A 20,320-nucleotide genomic window follows, 5' to 3' on the forward strand; every position below is an offset into this window, starting at 1 on the left:
TAGCACCAACAGAGTTCCAGGATAACAGCTCATGTTCCACAAAACCATCACTCCTGCTCTAAGGCAGCGCCTCAGGAATTTAATTAATCTGCTGGAAACAGATTGCTAGACTGCTGTGAGTCTCTGAAAATCTTTTGTAGCTTGCTCTCCATGGCCATAAAGCCAATAGTTTAAGTTTCCATATTAACAAGTTGAGATTTCATTACCATTAGTATGAAGCTCCAATGGAAGCTAAAATGTTGGCCTTTAGACCCGGCTGACAAGTGCTGTCACACCACCTCCACACTAGAATGAATCAGCTCTGATCTCTTCACAAAGACCTGTGCCAAGTCAGTGCTCAACATCTTGAAGCTCCTTGGCAGTGCCAATGAACTTCTTGGCACAACTGCCATTGCTACAAAGGTATTTTATTGTGCGCATTTATCAGCCTTTATTTGTACATTGACTCATCCGAGTCCTCACCTGAATCCTCTGCAGTAAGGCTCATGGCTGTGAGCCCACTCTTCAGTAATGTAGGCCCCTATGCTTTTCTTTTCTTGGCCTAGCTTCCTGATGACCACCACATGCAGATCCTGCCTCTGTGCTATCCTCTCGAGTTCATGTTGTGGCAGTACTTGAGATGGTTGTTGTAAGTGTGAGATTTGACAACAATGACTCTTCATCTTCAGAGTTCCATGTTGAGGGCAGTGGAGAAAAATAAAAGACGCGTGCCCATGCTATGTTACTCAGAAGAGACAGTGGGATGAGGGGGAATTAGGATGTCAGAAGTTGGATTTGCTCAGAATGCCCCATCATTTGCTGCGGCCCACCTCGCTGTCAGTTCCTTCAATCTTACTTATCCCTGTCTTTCCCCTGTGGGTGAGGATGTGGGGTTGTGTTTGTCCCCTGTTACTTAGGTGCTGTTGTCTCTGATTCGGTGCTACTTTGCCTTGCACAAAGAAGAGAACTGTATCTATAAACACCGTGCAATGTGAAAGGTAAGTGAAGGGCATGATGTAATTTGATCAATTGTAAAGATATATGGCTTTTGACGATGCATTCACAGGCCTTTGATTTGGTTTGATTTATTATTGTTAAATGTACTCAAGTACAGTGACAAGTTTTGCTTTGTAAGCAGTACAAACATATCATAATATACAAGGACATATTGATCATGGAGCAAGGCATACAAGGTTCTTCCAACTGCATTGGAGGTACACAAAGCAATTTGAAATTAGAGAGGTCCATTCAGCAGCTTAATAACAGTGAGGAAGAAGCTGTTCTTGAACCTGCTGGTACACGTGTTCAAGCTTCTGTATCTTCTGCCTGACAGAAAAGATTGCAAAAGGGTATTACCAGGGTGGGAAGGTTCTTTGATGATGTTGGCAGCTTTTCCACAGCAATGACAAGTGTAGATGGATGCCCGTTGGATGAGATGTTAGCTTCCATGATGGTTTGGTCTCTTTGTTCACAACTTTCTGTAGTTTCTTACGGTCCTGGGCAGAACAGTTGTCATACCAAGCCATTGTGCACCCAGGTAGAATTACCAAAGTGTGTGAGACCAATTTCTTTCTCCACTGCATCCAAGCCCTTAGACCTAGGGTGTCGGCATTGACTTGAGGACCATCTGCTCTTACTGCCTTTATATTATCTTTCTGGAGCACTCCTGGCCACCTGAGAGGAGAAAATGCTTCCGCTTCCTGCACCAATGCCTATGCTGCAGGATGGTAAACCCATGTGGGGTAGTTGCTCCTCAAGGGACAGTGGTTCTAGGAAGGACATTGTTTCCAATCAGGACAGCAGCTGGTAATGGGGCAGGAGCTATATTCAGAGAGTGCTGGCAGCGTTTCTTGCTCATCACCAGCTTTATCACCTGACCATCACCTCACTGCACTTTGGGAATGATCAGTCTCTGCCTGCTGATCGTTAATGGCTGTCCAGCTTGAGTCTTCTCCATATTTTTGGAATAAGTCACAAGCGACAGCAGCTTGCATTTCCAGCCCCAACTGTGGGATCTGGGACGAGACAGAACTACCTAGTCCATGACTCCAAATTCTTTTGAATTTAGATACTGGGACCAAGGGTATGTTTTCTGAGCTTTACCTTGCACTTAGCTTTTTCATACACACCTTAAACAAAGTAAGAATGCTGGAGATGCTCAGCAGGTCAATCAACATCTGAGGAAACATTAAACATCCAAATTGATGGCCTTTTGTGACTTAACCTTAATGTTTGAATGTCTATCATAGGGAAAGGAGAATTGAAAAGGGAAGGCTAAAATAAAATTACAGAATTACAAAATTTTTATGGTGCAGATAGAGGCCATTCAGCCCTTCATGTCTGCACTGTCTCTATTATCTAGCCCAGCTTTATTACCTGGTGCCAATCTGCTGTCTTGCTTTCCAATATCCTCTCAATAGAACATGCCTCCGCCACATTTCTGGTCAATGTGTTCTACTGCCTAACTACTCTATTTATTACATCACCCTTAGTTTGTTTGCACATCACTTACAAGCTATGCCGTCTTGTTCTTTTTACAAGCAGAAACAGCTTCTGTCCGCCCTGCTCATGACTGTAAAAAACCTCAATCAGGTTTTCTCTCAGCCACCTTCTCTCCAAGGAGAACAGTTCCCAACTTCTTCAGTCTATGTACCTAGATGGAGTTTCTCATTCCTGGAAGCACTCTAGTAAATCCTGATGCACTTTATCCTTCTCTCCAGTGCTTTTGCATCTCTCCTATAATGTGGTACCCAAAGTTGTGAAAATTATTTTAATTCCTCAGGACTGACATTATTCAACATAGAATTCAATCACTTCATAACATTTATATGTGCAGATGCGTTAGAGTTTGGACATACCTGTTGTATTAGATTGTTCTAAACTCATTTCAGTCATTGAAACATTATACATCAGTTTGCGACCAGGCTATTAAAATAAGCATTTCTAATTTAATTTCATGGCTTGTGCTCACTGCATGTATGATATATATGACTTTGTTACAACAGTGTGTGCATAATTGTACATCTGACCCAGACATAAAATAATATTGACACTCTGTCATTCATTTTGATTTTTTTTGAAAATATGACCCTGGCATAAAATGTTGTTTTATCATTCCTGCCCGACTTTCACAACGCAGAAATGAGAGTCTGCATAGAGAGCTCCACTGTGTCACTTTCTCTTAAATGCTTATTATATAAAGACTGGTCACCGATCTAGTGGCCAAAGACAAAGGATCCAATGTATCAGGTCTGTTCATAGAATCTTGATTCAAAACCAAACTTCCTGGACTTTTTAAAAAAAGTTCGGCGAGCGAGGATAGAAGTGACAATTAGATTATGCTGACCCTGCATTTAAATACATGAGAATAGCTGCAAGAGGGATGATTGACAAAAGTCATGAGGACTCAAGCTTTAAAGCTCTGGAAATAATGTCGGGGTAGGGGATTATGCCAAGAGATTGGATTTAAGCAGCAATGAGAAAGGAAAATGCTGTAGGCTGGACATATGGATCAAGTAATGAATGCTTATTAATAGTATTTTTATTCCAGTTCCAGAATTTATATTACTGGCTTTGTCTGTGACAGAAGTTAAGTTTGCATGAGTGTAGTGGTATATATTTGAACATTTTAAAACTGATGTTAACAATTTTCACATCTTAAGTTTTGTTTTGTTTATAGCTCTGCGTTTTTTACTTGAGCAACTAGTTGCCTTGTTTCTGATACTCTAGTTGTTGTTATATAAAGTTGGTGTGTACATCTCTTGCTCTGTCACTTCCCTTATTTTGGTTCAAGCTGTATTGTAACCAGTTTAACACTGGAACAAGTAAAGGAATCATTGACACCTCCTAGCTCATGTTGAACATGTGGAACAGACCGTACTGTTACTGGGCACATGGAAAGCAGACAACAAACTACAATGTAGCAGAGCTGGTGCAAATGGTTCATTAGATACAGAAAAACTTTGAAGTTAGTGGCCAGTTATTATAAGGATCCAGTCAATCCCCACTCTGTACGTTTAATAATAATCTGGACAATATTTAAGAAAAGTGGGCAAAAGTAAAGAAACCTCCACTGACAATGAGATTATTGGAGCTTTCAGAGTGTACTTCAGTATTCAGCAAAACGTAACCCTAGAGAGAGTAAGCTTTAATAAACTGAACCAAAAGCCTAGGTAGAACTTTGATTCATTTATTAATGACCTTTCTTGCTCAGCAGGTAACTGCAAGTACAGGACATAAAGAGGTGATCTCAGTAAAGGTCGGATTGTAATTGGACTTTTAGAAGAAGCTGTATCAGAAGTGTTACAGTATAAGGAAGATTAGACTTTAATAAAAACAAAGCAATTAGCAACATGAGCTGATGTAAAGTTACTGAAGATACAGAAGCTTAACCACACACTCCGAAAGATTTGAGAACAGCTTCTTCCTTGCTGTTATTAGACTGCTGAATGGACCTTGCTAATTTCAAACATAATGTTGACCTTGCTTTGTGCACCTCCTGTGCAGTCATAGCCTTGTCTACATTGCTCTGTCTATACACCCCATGATCTGTAAGACCTTGTATGATATGATCTGTCTGTACTGCTCATAAAACAATGCTTTTCACTGTAAGCATAAGAAATCAAATCAAATCAAATGAAGAGCCTTTACTTGACAGATTTTATGGAAGACATAGTAAATCTGCTGATGCCAGGAAATATGAAGAAAGGGCACCAGAGAGTGTCCGTGCTGTGGGGGAAGAAGGCTGCATCAGCATGAAGATTGCCCCACCAAAAATAGGGTATGTCATTTCTTTAGAAAAACAGGCTGTTTTAAAACAATCTGTCACACTGAAAGGTTTTAACCTCAAAACTGAACAAAACTCCCTTTGGCATTAGTGGTATTTCAGAGGGTTTGAAGATCCAGGCAGCAATGTAATACCATTCCTCAGAGAAATAAAAGAAGTAAAAGGGAAATATTTGACTGTTGGAAGAAAAGTAAATAGGCTTCAAATGAATTTTACGTTTGACACGGGCAGGTTTACCAATCATTTCAGATGTGGTAAAATCAAGAAGCTCCTGTGATATCTATCATTTGACTAACCCTAAAATTAACCCTAATCCTAACCCAATCCAGGGTATATCCAATCAAAGGTAAGAGGCCAAAATAGCCTGCAAGACTGCAGACAGAGCCTTTATAAATGATTCAAAATCAGGAATGTCCTTTATTGAGCAAAACGTAAGAGTATTAACAGGTAATATATTAACATGGATAGAGGATTAGTTAGATAAAAGTAAGCAATAATAAGCATTAATGGGTGATTTGTGGGTTGACGAGATGTGGAGCAGAGTGCCACATGGGTCAGCAGTTGGATCTTGACAGCTTATATAAATAATTTGGATTAAGGGACCAAATATCAGCAACCAAGCTGCTGATAACAATAAGGAGACATGAGAAGTTGTTTGCGGATAGGATCAGGGTAAACCCTAAGGCTTTCTATAGGTATTTAAGGAATAAAAGAATGACGAAAGTAAGATTAGGCCCAATCAAGGATAGTAGTGGCAAGTTGTGTGTGGAGTCAGATGAGATAGGGGAAGCGCTAAATGAATATGTTTCAACAGTATTCACTCTAGAAAACGACAATGTTGTCGAGGAGAATACTGAAATACAGGCTACTAGACTAGGTGGGATTGAGGTTCACAAGGAAGAGGTATTAGAAATCCTTCAGAGGGTGAAGATAGATAAGTCCCCTGGGCCAGATGGGATTTATCCTCGGATCCTCTGGGAAGCCAGGGAGGAGATTGCCGAGCCTTTGGCATTGATCTTTAACTCGTCATTGTCTACAGGAATAGTGCCAGCTGACTGGAGGATAGCAAATGTGGTTCCCCTGTTCGAGAAGGGGAGTAGAGACAACCCTGGTAATTATAGACCAGTGAGCCTTACCTCAGTTGTTGGTAAAGTGTTGGAAAAGGTTATAAGGGATAGGATTTATAATCATCTAGAAAAGAATAAATTGTGAAGGGAAGGTCATGCCTCACAACCCTTATTGAGTTTTTTGAGAAGGTGACCAAACAGGTAGATGAGAGTAAACCGGTTGATGTGGTGTATATGGATTTCAGCAAGGTGTTCGATAAGGTTCCCCACAATAGGCTATTGTACAAAATGCGGAGGAATGGGATTGTGGGAGATATAGCAGTTTGGATCGGAAATTGGCTTGCTGAAAGAAGACAGAGGGTGGTAGTTGATGGGAAATGTTCATCCTGGAGACCAGTTACTAGTGGTGTACCGCAAGGGTCGGTGTTGCATCCACTGCTGTTTGTCATTTTTATAAATGACCTGGATGAGGGCGTAGAAGGATGGGTTAGTAAATTTGCAGACGACACTAAGGTCGGTGGAGTTGTGGATAGTGACGAAGGTTGCTGTAGGTTGCAGAGAGACATAGATAAGCTGCAGAGCTGGGCTGAGAAGTGGCAAATGGAGTTTAATGCAGACAAGTGTGAGGTGATGCACTTTGGTAGGAGTAACCGGAAGGCAAACTACAGATCTAATGGTAAGATTCTTAGCAGTGTAGATGATCAGAGAGATCTCAGTGTCCATGTACACAGATCCTTGAAAGTTGCCACCCAGGTTGACAGGGCTGTTAAGAAGGCATACAGTGTTTTAGCTTTTATTAATAGAGGGATCGAGTTCCGGAACCAAGAGGTTATGGTGAAGCTGTACAAAACTCTGGTGCGGCCGCACTTGGAGTATTGTGTACAGTTCTGGTCACCGCATTATAAGAAGGATGTGGAAGCTTTGGAAAGGGTGCAGAGGAGATTTACTAGGATGTTGCCTGGTATGGAGGGAAAGTCTTACGAGGAAAGGCTGAGGGACTTGAGGCTGTTTTCATTAGAGAGAAGAAGGTTGGGAGGTGACTTAATTGAAACATATAAAATAATCAGAGGGTTAGATAGGGTGGATAGGGAGAGCCTTTTTCCTAGGATGGTGACGGCGAGCACGAGGGGGCATAGCTTTAAATTGAGGGGTGAAAGATATAGGACAGATGTCAGAGGTAGTTTCTTTACTCAGAGAGTAGTAAGAGAATGGAACGCTTTGCCTGCAACAATAGTAGATTCGCCAACTTTAGGTACATTTAAGTCGTCATTGGATAAGCATATGGACGTACATGGAATAGTGTGGGTTAGATGGGCTTGAGATCGGTATGACAGGTCGGCACAACATCGAGGGCTGAAGGGCCTGTACTGTGCTGTAATGTTCTATGTTGTATGTAAGTAGGAAAGTGAATAGTAAAGATGACATAAACATAGGGTACAAATTGATCACGTGAGTGAGCAAACAATTGGCAAATACAGAAGTATGAAAGTATAAGAACTTCTTCCATTGGCAGTTAGAAAAGCTATTATTTAAATAGAGAGAGTTTGCAGAATTTGCAAGTACAGAGGGATCTGGGTGTCCTGGTACATGAATCACAAAAGGTTAAGTTGCAGATACAGCAGGTGGGAAGTAAAAACAGTTTTTGAAGATTCATTCGATAAATTCCTGGGATGAAGGGATTATCTAAATGAGGAAAGATTGGACAGGTCGGATCTGTATCCATTGGAGTTTAGAAGAATTAGGAGTGACTTTCCTATAAGGAAAGATTCTGATTTGCCCTTATAGGGTGGTTTCTGAAATGTCTCTCCTCGTAGGAGAGACCAGAATAAGGAGTGTCCCATTTAAAAGTGATATTAGAATAAATACATGTGACTGTAGGACTTGCAACCCAAGGTAAGTGGGAGCAAGGTCATCGAAGAGATAGTAAGAACTGCCGATGTTGGAGTCAGAGGTAACATAGTGTGGAGCTGGAGGAGCACAGCAGGCCAGGCAGCACCAGAGGAGCAGGAAAGTTGACATTTTAGGTTGGGATCCTTCTTCAGAAATAGGGGAGGGGGAAGGGAGCTCAGAAATATATAGAGTGGAGGGGTGGGGCTGGGGAAGCCAGTTGCGATAGTGATAGTTGAGTGCAGGTAGGCAGTGGTGGGGATTAGCCAGTGAGGTGGGAAGAGCGGATAGGTGGGAGAGAAGATGGGTAGGTTGTGTCCGGTCAAGGAGGCGGGGATGAGAGGGAGGGTTGGTCACAGGATGAGGCCAGGGTTGGAGAGATTTCGAAACTGGTAAAGTCCACATTTAGGCCATTGGGCTGTAGGCTCCCAAGGCAGGATATGAGGTGCTGCTCCCCCAGTTTGCGGGTGACATCATTGTGACACTGGAGGAGGCCCAGGACGGACATGTCGTCTAGGGAGTGGGAAGGGAAGTTGAAGTGGTTCTCGTCTGGGAGGTGTCGTCGTTTGTGCAAGTGCTCTACAAAGCAGTCTCTGAGCCTCCACTTGGTCTCACCGATGTAGGGGGGGCCACATAAGCAGAGGTAGATAACAGATTATTTACTAAGAAGGGAGACAAACCAAGCAGGGAAGCAGAGGTAGACAGGAAAGTGCAGGCAAGGGCAGAAGATCAGTCATGCGCTATTAAATGGCAAGGCAGACGAGAGGGGCTGGGTCATCTATTTCTGCTGCAGTAGTGGTTCCCAATGCACTGCATACATAGAGCTGTTGTAGATCTCTGTCACGCTGCCAGAAGTGGAGCGATGCAATTAAAATCTGTTCTCCTAAAGTTTTGAGTCATTATGGAGTAATATTCTTTTCAGTCATGTATAGCTGTATGACTGTAGGTTAAAGTCAGTCTCTGACACATCAATAGGCAACTGCTTGCTTCAGTTTTGTTTTGTTGAGTTATTCATTTGTATATATGTCAGAGGTGATATTTTTCTCATTTTCCTTTCGTAGCTGCAGTTCAATTAAGTTCGTCGAAGCTTACAGTTTCACGCAACACAGCTTTCATTTCTGACCATCACAAATGGCTTTGAGTGGAAAAATACATTGATGAGCAGGCTCATTTCAACTGATTACTGTAAACTGAAATCTACCTAATGAAAAAGATGGCATCTCCATTCTGTGTATATACGGTAGGCTGGGAGATATGTTTTTGATTTGACTACATAACTTGATTGCTATTTGACTTCTGATATGTGCTGCTTTTGATTGAGTTCTGCTCAGAGACTGTGCCTATCTAATGGGCTTACTTCTCCCACTGAGTTTAATTTGTTTAAGCAAGCTAATTTTAAGTCCTAATTCAAATCATTGGAAGCCTCTCAGTAATGAAGGTTTGGCCACAGTAGGTATGTCATTCTTTCCAATTTTCTGAACAATTGACTCCTGCTGTGTAAAGCAGTCCACTGGCAACTCTATGGTTTAACAAAATGTGGAGCTGGATGCACACAGCAGGCCAAGCGGTATCTTAGGAGCAGGAAAGATGACGTTTCGGGCCTAGACCCTTCTTCAGAAAAAGGGGATGGGGAGAGGGTTCTGAAATAAATAGGGAGAAAAGGGGAGGCGGATTGAAGGTGGACAGAGGAGAAGATAGGTGAAGAGAAGACAGAGAAGTTAAAGGGGCGGGGATGGAGCCTGTAGAGGTGTATATAGGTGGGGAGGTAGGGAGGGGATAGGTTAGTCCGAGGAGGATGGACAGGTCAAGTGGGAAAGATGAGTTTAGTAGGTAGGAAATGGAGGTGCGGCTTGAGGTGGGTGGAGGGGATAGGTGAGAGGAAGAAAGGTTAGGGAGGCAGGGACGAGCTGGGCAGGTTTTGGGATGTAGTGGGGGGAGGGGAGATTTTGAAGCTGGTGAAGTCCACATTGATACCATTGGGCTGCAGGGTTCCCAAGCGGAATATGAGTTGCTGTTCCTGAAACCTTCAGGTGGCATCATTGTGGCACTGCAGGAGGCCCAGGATGGACATGTCTTCTAAGGAATGTGAGGGGGAGTTGAAATGGTTCGCGACTGGGAAGTGCAGAGTTGTTTTAGACCATACTCCACTTACACATTGGTCCTAGAAGATAACAAGTGTGTCATAAATGGTCTTGGGTTTGACTTGAGGGCTGATATGCCCAGAAGCATAGGGTGAAATGTTCCACAGGACTGAGAGACAAGGGAAATGGTGAATTGTAGAAGATGTGGACGTGAAGGCCAGAGAGATCTGTCTTGATATCAGGAGTATCTAATGCTAACTTGGATGCTTTTTCAAGCATTATAGTATGCTTCTTACTAGCCAATGGCAAGTTGCCAAATAAGGTGGATTATAATTGTTAAGTACCTTATTGATGTCTCAACTTGCCTCATTAATATTCAGCCTCCTATTTTAGGAGCAGGCTCGACTTTGAGAAGCCTTGATATGGAAGACAGAGCGGGTACCTGGCAATCCAGCTTGCCACTTGCTCCAAAATGGACACCAGACACCACTGTCTCAGGGCATGCTCCATGGGCACTGGGCACATGCATCCCACATCTATGGATACTGGAATCTGATACGTGAAAGTGTCTAAGATGCTCAGAGTTTGAGTGAAGCAGCAAAATTGGATCATCTAAATTCAAACCGGCACAGGACAACAGCACTTCACAGGAGGCTCCACAGCACCGAGGATGTCACCTAGTACGGGGACAAAGTGTCTGCTGTCAAACCCCTCAGCTTGGCAAACACACCAACATCTACAGCCAGCACCCAAGTTACAAATCTTCACCAACAGGCAAGACAACCAGGACACACCAAGACCCGAAACAATAACCACCATACCATATATAAAATACACCTCAGAACTGACAGCCAGACTACTCAGACCGCTAGGAATCATGACAGCACACAGACCAATAGCCACACTAAGACAGCAACTGACCGGAGTTAGACCCAATAGATACCATGGACAGGGCGAATGTGGTTTACGAAATACTATGTGGAGACTACACAGAATACTACAGGGGACAAACAGGCTGACAACTAACAACCCACATCCATGAACACCAGCTAGCAACTGAACAACATGACCAGGTGTCCTTGGTTTCAATACACACGGACAAGAAAAACCACACCTTCAACTGGGACAACACTACTATCATCGGACCAGCCGAACAACAGCCAGGGAATTCTTGGAGGCTTGGCATTCATCCATGGACTGAATCAACAAACACATGGATTAGGCCCGATAGACTGGCCACTACTCTGCACAGCTGGAATTGACACACACTGGAAGCAGCAAAAACCAGGCCATATAAATTTGAACCAGCAGAAGACAACAGCACTTCACAGGGTGCTGCACAGCACTGAGGATGTCACATAGTAAGGGGATGAAACTATCAAACTGTTATCAAGCCTCCTAGCTCGGCAAACACACCAACATCTCTAAGATGCTCCTGGTACCTTTACAATCCAAAAGCAGGATGTTTCTGCATTTGCCTGCTGCACTGGCAGCTAACTTTGTAAAGGTCTAGAAAGGACACTGTGTGCTCAGGGACATGCACTCAACTCATGGACTGGACCAAAGCTGCATCTCCAGGCTCTTTGCTCACTGACAAAGCACTCATAAACTCTGTGTCTACCCTGATGCTCAAGGTGTCCCTGTCTGACATTGCCTTGCCTTGGCTTTGTGCACTTTGGCCCCTTAGCCAGCAATATCAGGCTTGCAATATTGCTGAGCCATTCACCACACAGGCAGAGGCAGGAAGCTTGCCTTGGTTGTCACCTGTGCTCTGTCAAATCAAAGCCTTTGTTCAGGGGGTTCTGGCCCAATAATAATACCAGCCGAAGGTCTGGACATGGTCATTCAGATCTCTGGTGGTCAGAGTCGGGGTGTTTGCCCTGTGAAGAGTGAGGAACGGAATATTGGGCAGTCCACAATCTTTGCTCCTTCTACTAACTGAGGGCAGTTTACCACCTTGGATTGAGAGAAGCAGATACAATGGAAGATGAAAGTGGGTGGGACATCTGTTACTTTTATTAGTGCCGAGGTGTCCTGAGTTGGTGTTTCAGCAACACAGAGGACATGCTGGATTAGGTCAGGGTAAGGGGGGTTTACAGCAACTGTGCGACAGCCGAGTGATCGAGGAAGAGTCTTGATTGGAGGTGGGTGAAGCACCAGAGACACAGTGAGTGTGAGGTATTGGAGAAAAGACAATGGTACTTGCTCTGGTGGAGTGGGAAGTGTCATTGACCTTCTCTCTACAGTGCTCGGCATCCCGCCAGACAACTGTGTCTGCTCTAACTTGGGTGACGTCTTCAGACCAGGCTGGCATAGTCTGGTCATGGCCCTGGCTGGGATGCCTTGGTTGCAAGGAACCAGTGATAATGTAGAACTGTTCGATCTCTCTTTAAAAGCGCTAGATTCCCTCCAAAAATATCCAAAAATTGGAAGGACATGGGCAACAGATTTGACTCGAATTAAAACCAAAATACCTCACATTCAATATTTAATATGGCATGATGAGACCATGACATCCCCTCTGCTATGCCTCAGCTAAAGGTGTGAATCTTTCTTGCAAGTGAAGTTTACCTTCCTTTGAAAACTGAAACACCTGAAGCCTATTTACAGGGCAAATGATGCAACTAAAAATTATGTCAATTATATAATATTTACATTCACATTTTTGCAAAAAATATCAAACAACATTTCACACAAACAATTAACTATAGAAGCTTAAATTTCTACAGTAATTTGGCTCACAATTGGCACGTTGACGTTTTGCTTGAGTAGTTGAAAACTAATCCCAATGACTTACTCCTACCCGATAGACCTGAATTTCATCAACTTCACTCCACTATTTAAAAACGGCGACAGATAGCCGAGAAAATTATAGGTTTATTAGTCTAACTTCAGTGGTGGGTAAAATTCTAGGATCTATTATTACAGAAAAAGCCTGAGCTTTGAGAGAAATATGAGCTGACCAGGGAGCCAGCTTGAATTTATAAAGGGTAAGTCATAGCCAAGAAATTAATTCTTTTTTAGAGGATTTACGAAAAGTCGTAGGTAATGAGTGTCTTTGTTATTTGTGCAGACTTCCAGGTATTTGACAAGGAGCCACTTCAAAAACTTAACAAAATTGTGGGCGCATGGAATGTGGGCAATCTATTAGCTTAGGTAAGAAATTCATTAGATGGGGGGAAGCAAAATTTCAGAACATGCCATTTCCGATTGGCATGGTGAAGATGTCACCCAATTCCTGATGTTTTCTAGGAATCTGGACTGTTCACTCAGTTGGCTTGATCCAAGAGGACAATGCACAGCAACTTTAGCAGCATTGCTTCAATCCCTGTACCCTCTGTGGTAGCTAATAGATGCCTGAAATATTGCCTTGTTCCATACTTGTGGAGATATGTGCCCCAAACAACATATACCAACCAATTTACCTCTCATTTATGCAGAAAGTTGTGCACAGACTTTTGTGGACTAGGGCTATGTATCTTAGCTCCAGGGTCTGACTAGAGCCACAGCATTTTACCATATATATCAATAAATGAAGGAATGACAAGATATAAGTTTACAGATAATGCTAAAATAGGGTACATGGGAAAAGAAAGTCGCAAAGGTACATTGATAGATTAAGTGATTGGGAAAAATTGTGACAAATAGAGTTCACTGTGGGGAGAATTGTTTCTGAGCTGGGAGCTTTAGCAATTCAAGCTCAGAGGTCAGTAAGTAGACAGGCATGAAATTAAATTTAAAGGCTAATGCAATGATGGTTGAAAAGTTGGAATACAAAGAGGTGAATGTTTTATTACAGCTGTACTGAGGTCTAGTTAGACCCCAAGTGGAATTGTGCAGTTCATTTGGCCGGATGGTTGGTTTTTGATGTAGAGTGACACCAGCAGCACAGATTCAATTCCTGCACTGACTGAGGTCACTACGATGAAGCCTCCTTGTCAACCTTTTCCCTCACATGTGATGACCCTCAGGTTAGACATGCCACTAGTAGTCTCTCTATGATGGGACTATAGTGACCTCCCGTTTACTGGTCACAGCACTTCGGGAGGAATATATTCACCTGGAAACAATGCAGCTCAGATTCTCACAATCATACTGGGACAGAAGGGTTAAATTGAAGGGTAAGTCAGAATAGTCCAACTTGTAGTCCCTTGAAGAAAGCAGGTAAACTAACTGAAGTCAAATCAGGGCAGGACTTGCACACTTAATGGTAAGGTCCTGGGGAGTGTTGCTGAACAAAGAGACCTTGAAATGCAGATTCATAGTTTCATGAAAGCACCGTCACAGGGTAGTGAAGAAGGGGTTTAGGTATGTTTGTTTTAATTGATCAGTACCTTGATTATAGGAGTTCAGAAGTAATATTGCAGCTATACAGGACAATGGTTAGACAACATTTGGAATTCTGCATTCACTTCTGGTCTCCCTGCTATTGAAAACATGATGTGAGACTTGAAAGGATTCAGAAAAGATTTACAAGGATGCTGCCAGGTGTGGAGGGTTTGAGCTATAGGGAGAGGTGAATAGACTGGGGCTATTTTCCCTGGAACATCAGAGGCTGAGGGGTGATGTTTTAGAGGTTTTAAAATCATGAGAGACATGGATAGGGTAAATAGCCAATGTCTTTTCCTCAGGGTATGGGAGCCCAAAACTAGAGGACATAGGTTTAAGGTGAGAGGGGAAAGACTTAAAAGGGACCTAAGGGGCAACTTTTTCATGCAGAGAGTGGTGCATGTGTGAAATGACCTGCCAGAGGAGTGTTGGAGGCTGGTACAATTACAACATATAAAAGGCATCTGGATGGGTATATGAATAGGAAGGGTGTAGAGGGATATAGGCCAAATGATGGCGAATAAGACTAGATTAGTTCAGGGTATCTGGTCTTCATGGGTGAGTGGGCTGAAGGGCCTATTTCTGTGCTGTAAACATCTCTATGACCAAGTGTTAACAATGCGTAAGGGACTTGACGAAGTAAAAAGAAAGCAACCATTTCCTCAAGTGTATCTGGGGTAAAAACCATGCTTTAAAATTAGAACAGCGTAATTCAGAGATGATGTCACAAGAGTAAATGCAAGATACTGCGGATGCTGGAAATCTGAAGGAAAAGCAGCAAATGTTGTAGAGGCTCAGCAGGTCTGGCAGCATCCCTTGGAGACAGCAACAAGAAGTAATGGTTCAAGTATGGCAATGCAACTCTTTCCCAGAACTTCATTCATTGATGCTGCAAGTATTTCTTCATGAAGAGCTTAGCGAAAATCTGGAAAACACTTCCCAAAGGAAAATGGCATATGACAGGCAGGAGCTAGTTCTTGAATACATAAACTATGATGATTGATAGCTTCAATTGAATATGTAAAAAGTGGTGGAAAAGAAATTTCCTCCTGATCAGAATTGCTACAGCATGTAGCTACTCCTGCCAGGAGATCTGCTGTCATGCAACACTTTTGCCGTCTTGCTTTTTATTTAGAAACTTATTTTGTTGGAGCCAAATGCACTTATCCTTCAGAAATCCACACATCACATAAGAGCTTAACCCAGATTTTGAAGGATCACATTTTTAAAATAGCTCTAACTCCTTCAAAAGGTTTGAAGAAAAATGAACAACCTGGGGAGTCTCAGACCATCGGGCTGGTTCTGACAAGGACCTAGAGAAGAAAGCAACTTTCATTAAATAAAAATACTTAATCAAAAGTGATTTTCTCACTGTGCTTCGTTGCCCTTCCCGGAGAAAAAAGTATGTTTGACAGAAAACAGACATCGCACCAGAAATAATCATCGGCGCAGAATCACACAGTAGAGTGGAGTCCATTCAAATTATTATCCCCCCATTTCCCCATGATGCTGTATATTTTTCCTGACTATGGACTAATTGCTTGTACTGTTGGATGTTACTGGGTTTGAGTCCCACTCCTGGGAGTTGAATCTATAACCTGGGCTGATGCCCCAGTGCAGTACTGAGGGAGTTATTGTCTTCCAGATGACACTTGAGCCAAGGTTCCATTTACCCTCTCAAAGTGCTGCTACTTTAAAGAAAAGAATGGTATACCTCCCCAGTGGTCTGGTTAAAGTTTATCCCTCAAGTTATTAATAGAGATTATCCTCTTGTAATCGCCTTGACATTTGTAGAACTAGCTACATGCGAGATGTCTACTGAATTTCCCGTGTACCGCAGTGTGAATTGGTAGAATCTACCCAGCACCTGAATAATATTGGCCCTGCTGAGAAATTTAAGAAAATCAGGTGAGATGTCTGGTGAACACCTCAGTGATGTCAAGAACGAAAAGTCTCATTTTCTATCATTTATGGAACATCAAGGTGAGACCGTTGCTGACAAGTGTCAAGAAGCCTATTAGCATGGACAATCACTTGTCAACTAAATCATTATCACTGAATCTCATTTCATTAACGTTCAGTTTCCCATTCTACGACTCACTGGAAAGAAACTATGCACCAAGAATTCCCAATATGAGAGTCAGAGTGGTTACCTGGCCACTCCAGCTAACTATTTGCTCCTTGTGACCTCCACCTTGGACACTCAACTCAGGGCAGTGAACGCACACACCCCATGTCCACAGACATTGGGATCTGACATGTACCCACTGCACTACCCCATTCTGGCCCATCATCTGCTTTCAGTAAAATGTTGCAGTTTGGAACACACCAGCACCTCTCACTGAAAGGGTGCTGCCAGGACACTAAGTGTACAGGCAACAGTTCAAAGATTGGATTGCACTGCATTTCAGCACTGCTCATTCAATTTGAGACCACTTTGATGCTCACACATCCCTGCCTTGTCTTGCCTTCTGTTGCATCTCAATCACATCTTAAAGGCTTACAATACTTCTGTCTTCCAATGTTTCTTAGCACAGACAGAAAGCCACAGTTTGTCACATTTGTCAGCATTCATCATGCTGCTATACAGCACAGTGTTATGTCAATCTCATGCATATAACATGTGCCAGCAGCTTATCCAGCATGACATTGCATGTGCTTCAACCAAATGGCCATTTGTCAAAGTCGAAGGGGATAGTTCTCAGTCAAGACAAAGGGGATGCTGTTGTCCCTCACAGGGTCATGGTGTAGCCAGTTAATGGCATTGGACACTATTAGGACAGGGGCTTGGGCATGATCAGTCATCCGATGGGACATTCAGGATTAAAAGGTTTATCTCACTACAGTCCAGGAAGGGGGCCACAGTCAGTCTATCAGGGAATCAGCAGATCATCACCTAGGGAGTTGCACAGAGAGCAGTCAGACTCCAGTCGTGACTGTCCATCCAAATTAGACAAGGGCATGGGCCATAATCACCCTTGTATGGTAAGCTCAGTTATAGTCAAGGAGGTTATCACACTGCTGTGGTAGGGAAGTGGGGAACTCAGGGCTAGAGAATGGAGACAGTGATGGTGTTCAGGGAGTACGGATGAGAGTTGGGGTCCTAATTCCAACTGGTGGTTGAGAACGCATGGGTAATTAATAATAATAAGCTGAGCAGGGAGTCAGAGGGGCATCAAGAAAAGTCTCCTTTACTAGGCTGAGCCTATGACTCACAGTGACAAGTGGGACCCCTGATGCTTTCCATATTCCTTCAGCCTAAATACAAATGATGAATGAAAACTGCCTGCAACCACACCTGGAGTAGGTGGCCTCTGGTATTTTCCTGGTCCAACACATGGGTTCTACATCAGAATGGTGAGAGACCCTTCAGAGGGTAATCGATTCAATCTTTCACTTGCAGCATAGAGGGTGAAGTGATTTGCAAGTGTGAGTGAAATGCATGCAGTGTTCAACTGTGTGGGATGCAATTGCTGGCCACAAGCAATCTGAACCCTGTCATTGGTCATTGCACTTTGAGGCTAGACATCTCTGTGAAGCAGAAAGTAATCACAAATGTATTTGTCACCAATGCAAAGTGTGCCCAAAAACATTGCTTTCATCTCGTTCCCCATGATAAAGTCAGTGCTACAGCCTGCACAGTAAGATTCTGAAACATAGTGAGCTCCTTCCAGTTTCAGAGTGCCGTAGACGGCAAAAGATGTAGGAATTTGCCCTTTTATGTGCAAAGAAGTATCAGCCATGCCACCTGTATGCCATCAAAGTATTGGTTTGTGCTTGCTGTGCCAATAAATTCAAGATGGAGTGCAACACTAGGCTGCCAAGCCTTCACTTGGCAGTGGTGAGTGTACATCCGCCCAGAGTGAGTGGGACAATTGATTTAGCACCACAGGGGCACGGTGGTTAGCAAGATAAATTTGGTATGATAGCAGAAGAAAACTCGTTAGGCTTCACTGAGAGAAACCCTCAGTGAAACTCAATGAAGATAACTCTGACTCAATTTCTGGTAAAATTCAGCCCTATATTTCAAGAAATGCAGAAAATAAGTGCTTTAGGATGTACTGTTACTATATGTCCCAATGAAAGCCAGACATCAATCTGCTTCTAGCGGCTTTACAATCAATGTGCATGTCAAAATTCCATGACCTTATTTGACTAGCTGGTCATCCATCAAAATCCACTTTTATCCTGGTCATGATAAATTTACATCCTCCCTCCTAATTTAAATAGTTATTCATCTCATTATTGTCTTGTTTGTAAATAGGTATTTGTTGTTAAGGAATGTGAATTTTGCTGAAAAAAGACATTTTGCTGAAACCTTTCATCTTGCGCTCATTGGGTCAATTGGTAAGAATAATGGTGTTGTTCTCCCTCTGCATTGGAGTCTTGTGAATTGCCTTGATGAGGCCAAGGTGACAAGCTTTGAGAAACTGTGTATTTTTTTAACAAAACTCATGTCTTGGCTGTAGTGCCTCCCTTGTTGCTACAGAATTGCAGCCATGTTTGATTGCATTCCTGGTTGGCGTATTCCCAAAGACGAATTCTGGGACATTTTTCGTGGGTTGAAGTATGGTATGTGTTTCTATTCAGCTATTGAAGTATTTAGAAAGCTAATTATGGGGTAAGAGATTGGGGTGCAGTGGTAATATTACTGGATAAGTTACCTCAGAGGTAATGGGCAGTGTGGTGGCTCGGTAGTTAATGTAAGAGATTGGGGTGCAGTGGTAATATTACTGGATAAGTTACCTCAGAGGTAATGGGCAGTGTGGTGGCTCGGTAGTTAATGTAAGAGATTGGGGTGCAGTGGTAATATTACTGGATAAGTTACCTCAGAGGTAATGGGCAGTGTGGTGGCTCGGTAGTTAATGTAAGAGATTGGGGTGCAGTGGTAATATTACTGGATAAGTTACCTCAGAGGTAATGGGCAGTGTGGTGGCTCGGTAGTTAATGTAAGAGATTGGGGTGCAGTGGTAATATTACTGGATAAGTTACCTCAGAGGTAATGGGCAGTGTGGTGGCTCGGTAGTTAATGTAAGAGATTGGGGTGCAGTGGTAATATTACTGGATAAGTTACCTCAGAGGTAATGGGCAGTGTGGTGGCTCGGTAGTTAATGTAAGAGATTGGGGTGCAGTGGTAATATTACTGGATAAGTTACCTCAGAGGTAATGGGCAGTGTGGTGGCTCGGTAGTTAATGTAAGAGATTGGGGTGCAGTGGTAATATTACTGGATAAGTTACCTCAGAGGTAATGGGCAGTGTGGTGGCTCGGTAGTTAATGTAAGAGATTGGGGTGCAGTGGTAATATTACTGGATAAGTTACCTCAGAGGTAATGGGCAGTGTGGTGGCTCGGTAGTTAATGTAAGAGATTGGGGTGCAGTGGTAATATTACTGGATAAGTTACCTCAGAGGTAATGGGCAGTGTGGTGGCTCGGTAGTTAATGATGCTGCATCACAGCACAAGGGGCCCAGGTTCAGTTTCATCTTCAGGTGACAGTCTGTGTGGAGTTTGCACATTCTCCCCGTATCTGTGTGGGTTTCCTCTAGTTTCCTCCCACAACCCAAAGATGTGCAGGATAGGTGGGCTTACCATGGGAAATGCAGAGTTACAGGAATAGGATTGGGTGGGGAGTGGGTCTGGCAGGGATGCTGTTCAGAGGGGCAGTGTGGACTCAATGGGGTGAATGGCCAGCTTCCACACTGAACAGATTCTATGATTCTAATGCGCTGGTGACCAGGTTTCAAATCTCACCATGGCAGCTGGTGGAACTAAAATTCACTGGATAAACCTGGAATATAAATAGTATCAGTCAGGTGACTGTGAAAGCATTGTTGTGAAAATCCTTCTGATTCACCTTATGGAAGGAAATCTGCCATTCTTATTTGGTCTGGCCTCCATGTGTCTTCACATCATAGCAATCTGGTTGACTCTGAATTAGCATAACATAGCAGGCCATTCAGCCCTTCAAACCCGCTGTACCATTCAATATGATCATAAATGATCATTCTACTCTACTCTGTTCCCACTTTCACACCATTCACTTTGACCTCTTAAACCATATGAACTAAATCTGCCTCCTTCTTGAAAATTGACTGCTAACAAGATGCTAAGTTCAATTAAGGATATGCAACAAATGATAGTATTGCCTCTCTCCTTAATAAGTCTTATGATTCAATTGTTCCATTTACAAGC

The sequence above is a fragment of the Stegostoma tigrinum genome, chromosome 18 (assembly GCF_030684315.1).
Source record: "Stegostoma tigrinum isolate sSteTig4 chromosome 18, sSteTig4.hap1, whole genome shotgun sequence".
NCBI classification, from domain to species: Eukaryota; Metazoa; Chordata; class Chondrichthyes; order Orectolobiformes; family Stegostomatidae; genus Stegostoma; species Stegostoma tigrinum.